Genomic DNA, 6341 nt, shown 5'->3' on the forward strand with positions numbered 1-6341 from the left:
ACCCACGATGGGTCTTTGTTTTCTGTTCCTGTATGGACCATGTATTGCAATGGGCGCAAGGTGGGTTTTGCCATAAAACGCAATGTTACAGAGAACGACCAAGCCGTAAGCCGTATTGAAGATGATGCAGTCCATATCGGTTGGGGCTGGAGTTTTGCCCACTGTGACTAAGGGAGAGAAGGCGAGCTCATGTATATGAGAGCAACTTATGAACGAGTTGTTGGGTCTTTAGATTCAGAGTCCTTTCATATGATCAATCCCGATGGGAGCACCGGGCAGCAGCTCAGCGTTTTTCTTCTCAGTTTCTGCAGTCAGATTTCCATCTGCTGGATTCTCATTTGCAGTGCTCAACAGATATGCCCATTATTATCGGATAAGAAAGATTGTAGGGGGGTCGATTTCCATCCGATATATGCGGTGGATTTATTCCAGATTTTCAAAATCTTCTCCTAATTGCGGTAAAATGGCCAACGCATTTCCGGACATTTGGGGAGCAGTTGCAAAATGGCAGGGAACAAGATTCGATTGCCCATATTTGTCTTCACCAATGGGATTGACACCTGTAATGCCACCGCTTCATCAGTTTTCAACAGTTCGAGTAGAAGAAGGAGAGCATTTTATTTTCAGAAGAGCTGATTGTTTTCAGTTAGTTTATTTATTAATAATGATAAAATCAATTCCTGGTCTTGGGGTCGATTTGTTTTCCCCCAGTTGTGTTTATTTCATATATTAAAAGAAAAAATTCATTAGAGAGTTAGAGGGAGGGGAGAGTTTTCTGAGTGCTGAGAGTGCTGGAGAACAGAGCTTTCAATGTACAGTTTTCTGCAGGGATTTTTAATGAAAATTTCACAGCTCTAACTTCTGAGATTCATGTGGTATGTTAATTTAGCATAAGTTTTCCCTTTGTCTCATATGTAAACTGTTATGTTTCATTCACCTCATGATCATTTCTAATTGAGCAAATGAAGTGTTTAGGTAGAATTCATAGTATTATATGCTCTGCCTATAAGTTTGTTCAATTCAATGTTTTCTTCTGTTTGACAAGGATTCAGTTCTATGCCCTTGTCAGCTCCTCACCAGTCTTGCCATCCCATTTAAAAATCTAGATTTGATGCTAAATTCCTTGCCTACCTTGCCTCAGTCGTCAACCTGTGTTGTTCATTATATTTCTCTGTTTGAAGCTGTGATTTTGCCCATGCAGCCCAGAAAAACCCCGTTATTTAATTAAAAACCCCAAATCAACCTTCAAATCAGTTTACTAGCCTAATATCAGTGTTATCGTGTTGGTCATCTCATCCCATTGAAGATTTACCGAGATTGACCGGAGAGAGCCTTCTCCTGCCCCGTAGGGCTAGCTACGAGGCTGAATGGTTTGATGTAGCTTTGAGATTTGCCTTTTCAGCCTGAGGTGAAATTTCAAACGCTAACAGTAACAAAACCTATCTCTATAATTAAGTGTGTGTAAGTGTTTTGATGTTTATTATGGCTTGATGTATATTGGTGTTTACTATCCATTTAATTTATGTTGAAAATGTAGCAAAAAATTCCTAATTTAATTTTTCCTTTGATTAAATTAGGAGAAAATCGAAATTCCACATCACTAGACAACTTGAATGAGTTAATTGAGTTGAAATAGTTGTTATCACTCAGTTAGCTTAGTTAATTCAAGTTGGAGGCATGAATTTGAGTTGTGTACATTGATTCCAAAATTTTAGGAGCCTAGGTTGAGTTAATTTCAGTTGTAACAATTTAATTTAGTTAAATTGAGTTAAGGTCAGTTAAACTAGTTCCAACTGTTGGAGGAACTAGTGGGAGGTCTAGTAATGGGGTGTAACTTCAATGTTTAACCAGTTAACTGATCAATCAACCTAAATTAACTCATGCATGCATGAAATTCAAGTTACCCAGTTGAGATTGGAGTTCAAGGGCAGTGTACTATCAGTTGTAGAATTTTCCAAGTTGTATAGGTGGTGCATGTAGTCAAACAAAAGCCTAAAGGAATTGTGCAATTCTCAATGAGAAATTTCCATAATTAATAGGGACTAATTCCTCATCAAACAATGCAAGGAAATAGGAGCTTAGGAAGGATTGAAATTGGCTAAGTGTTTTCCAAAGTCATTTAATCACACAAATGATAAAAGATACTTGTGCAGTGTAGGGATCAACCCTATATATATATATATATATATTTTGTTTTTTTTTTCAAAATAAAATCCAACCAAAAGAGAAAAACATTGGGAATTCAAATTTATTAAGCAATATCTAACACATCCCTGAATTTCATTTCACTGAACATATCATAAAATTTACATATATTTAACTAAAGCCAAAAAGAAATCATGCAAAAGAATATTGTAACACATAGGTACCGTTCACCAGAAGACGAGAATCCACTTGATTGTCGTTACCTGTCTTCCTTGTTGTTGGTCACCTCCGAGTGTGAATGACGATGTACTTGATCCAAATGCAATGACCCAACAGTTGACCTCCCAGCCTACTCCTTGGGTACTCTTCTTCCCCGCAGACCCCTGAGCTGCAATGGAGTTGTACAATGGAGGAATGCAATATCTGGTAGAGGAGAGCACTCCTTGGCTCAAGAGTCATCTCTCTAAAGTCCTCTACCTCACCAAACTCACTATAGTTTGTAATCACTACTCTGACATAGTCTCATCCATCCAACAATAGGGTTCCAAAAGTCCCTTCTCCCATGGCCTGCCCCTTATTTTATAGTAGTCCTCATAGGTGACACTTGGAATTTCATGCATAATTAATTATTTTTTATAATTCAATAGTTTGATTATTCACCCACCCATGTGTCACTCTCTCATCAAGGATCTCCAAAATTATTTACTTAAATTTTAATTTAAAAATAATATTTTTCCTCACCTCAACAAGATTCCTATTTCTTCTCCTAGTTGTCTCGTGATCCCCCTTTTTACTCCTTAATTTGTGTTCATTACTAAAGTCAATTGATAAGTCAAGATTTGATCCCATAACTCCCTAATTTAACTCAAGTTATCTCTTAGATGGATATTCTTATGTTGGTTGTTGCCACATGGAGGACCTCTATATTTCTCTAAAATTTAATTTATTAATCTTATTTTAATTCACCATCATTTTCTCTTAATTAGGTTTAACTATTTTAGGATTAATATTTATCCTTACATTTATGTCCCTCTTTCCCCTTTTTACCTAATTAAACTACATTATCTACCTAATATTTTCCAACATGGGAAGGGTAGAGTTTTAAGGTAAACTATTTTATTTCTTCCTATGATCCTCTTAACCCAAGTTTTATTTTTGATTTAATTACCTCAGTTTCTAACATCATTTACCCTTGATGTGAATTTACCTAGTTTTCATATCTTGATTATATTTATTAATTTATTTATTTTTAATGATTCCAAGGGTGCCAAGTTTGGTCGTGCCCTTCAAGAACTTCCCTTGAAGTTCCAAGGGTGCCACGCCTAATAGTTTATTTGTGATGCCAAGGGTGCCAAGTTGGTCGTGCCCTTCAAGAAATTCCCTTGAAGTTCCAAGGGTGCCACACCACTTGCCCTTCAAGCATTTAGTGACTACGAGGGGAAAGTATAGGTGCAACGACAGAGACCACTATCATCTCTTATGTTGCTTGCTATAGTGAGACTAATGGTGTCGGGGATCAAGGAATCCGCCTTGATGCGCACCCCCCGGTAAAATCCTCATGAGCGACCCAACTTTGGGACCTGCCCTCATGACATCGTGATCTTCAAGGTGAAGGTGTTTCAACCTTTCCAGCCTAAGTCACGGCGGGAGTGCTAGTGGGTGAGATCAGGGACACTATCCCACCCCTCCCATGCAGTTCCATCCAATTGTACAACCCCATCACCCATATGTGAGTCATTCAGCCAAGCAACTAATCTGTGCCTGCAACCACTAATATATCATCAGAATATAGATAAACATATATAGCAGGTTTCAAAATTGACTTAGAATTTCAAAGATAAAATAATATAAATTTTCATCAAACCAGGTGTTGTCAACTTTGTCATATGCGAGTGCCTCTAGTGGTTTCCTGCCATACTCAATAATCATCAGTAACAAGGTTTCTCAGTGTTAGTCATTGTCATAATAACATCATTAACAACACCTAGTCATTCACATCATTGTTCATTGTAAGCCAGAACTAATGAAAGTAGGTAACATAGGGGACACATCCATCATGGCTATCATCATCATAACATCAATGGAAACATACATATCCATCAAAGCTATCAACATCGTAACATCAATATAAACATACCTATCCATCAAAGCTATCATCATCATGATATCAATAGAGAGCATACATATCCTTTATCGCCATCATTATCATAAATTCAATAGAGACCAAACATAACCATTTATGCTACAATCACCATAATATCAATAGAGAACATGCATAACCATTAATGCTACAATCATCATAATACCAATAGATAACATACATAACCATTAATGTTATCTTTATCATAATATCAATGGAGAACATACATAAACATCACAACCACTAATAATATAGTCATGTGCCCGGATCCTCAACCTGAGGTCCTCAAAGAATAATGTGTGGGCCTTAGGGCTAAATAAATGTTAGTGTCATATCACTGTCAGTCAACTAGAGCAGGGCACTACATGCAGGTTGTGCTCAAGCTTGAGCAAGCTTATTGGATTCATCCAGATTCTTTGATTAATGCAATACTAATAGGAAGGGGTTTTGAGCAGTTTCTTTCCCCTAGATAAATCTTTGTGTATGTGTTAAATTATGATGCATGTTTTTGATCTGTGTTCTTGATCGTGAATTTTCTTCCGTGGATGAGTAGAGTAGATTTGAGTCTTATGTTTTAGTACATTACATGAGCAATTTTGAATCTACATTCAAATTCTACATGGTATCATAGCAGGATTCACAGTATATAAGAGAATTCAAAGTTTTCTTTGCAGGAGGATCAAATTTGCAAGATCAATTCTTCAGAGCTAGCAAGATGGCTTTCTATGGCCTAAAGCTTGAGTATGCCCTTGAGGGTAGCTCAAATTATATTGCTTGGAAGGACCGCATGGAGTCAGTCCTGGAAGATAATGGGTTGAAGGAATTCATTGATAATGATATCCCGAGACTGGAAGAAGCTGATGCTTAGAATCTAGTATATTGGAAGAAGAGTGTAGCCAAGGCGAGGAAGATCATATTGGAGGGAGTAAGAGACCATATTGTCTCTAATATCTGTGGGAAAGAAACTTCATATGCAATATGGAAAGCATTGACAAATTTGTTCCAGAACAATAGTGACCAAAAGAAGCTGGCACTCAAGGACAAGCTTCAGAATATGAAGATGCAAAAGGGTGACACAATACCACAATACGTGAGCAGGTTCACACAACATCATGATGAACTTGGGAGTGTTGGTTTTATGGTTGTAGAATATGATGTGGTTAGCCTAACACTTCTAGGCCTTCCCAAGAGTTGGAACAACTACCAGGATTCGGTAAATGGGAGGGAGAAGCTACAAAATTGGGAAAGATTGTGGTCTGATTTGGTACAGGAGGAGTTCCGGCGAAACGCTAGAGACAGGACCTCATCCAAGTGTGAGGAAGAAGAAAACATGCCTTGGCTGGAAAGGAAAAGAAAGGGAAAGGGAGGAAATCCAAATCCAAAGGAGATTCCATTCAAGGGGGCAAGAAGAAAGACTTGTCCAAAATCAAGTGCTTTCATTGCCATAAATTGGGACACTATGCCATGAAGTGTCCAAATAAGAAGGCGGGCAAGAAGCCCTTAAGAGGATCAATAGGTGGATCTTTGGCTTCACAATTCAAGTTGGACTTCACCTGCATTACATGCATTGCAAGCACAATGATGGGTAGTGTGTGGTATATAGATATTTGTGCCTCATTCCATATGGTAGGCAACTAAAACATTTTCAGTGACTTGGAGGAGAAATACCTCTAGATGCACATCAAGATGGGAGATGATGGGAGGTATAGCGTGACCAATATCGGTACAATTACTTTTCATAGGGATTCTGGCTCCCCTCTTAGGCTCAAGGATGTGATGTTTGTTATGGGTATAAAGTAGAACTTGGTTTTTGTCGTGGTGTTGGAAGATCGTGGCTACGATTTGATATTCAACAAAAGAAAGGCATTTCTGAGGCACTTCTCCATGGGACAAGTGAAGCAGATCAGGGTTCAAGTGAAGAACCTCTACAAATTGCATGTGGAAGACTGTGCTACTTTGAGCACAAAGGCAGAGAAGTTGCAGAGCCGAGATGTTGGTGAATTATGGCATAGAAAACTTGGCCAATTTCAACATGTAGCTTTGAAGATCATGCAAC

Source organism: Pinus tabuliformis, chromosome 8, assembly GCF_031772625.1.
Source record: "Pinus tabuliformis cultivar Carrire ecotype Pingquan chromosome 8, CPIR1, whole genome shotgun sequence".
NCBI classification, from domain to species: Eukaryota; Viridiplantae; Streptophyta; class Pinopsida; order Pinales; family Pinaceae; genus Pinus; species Pinus tabuliformis.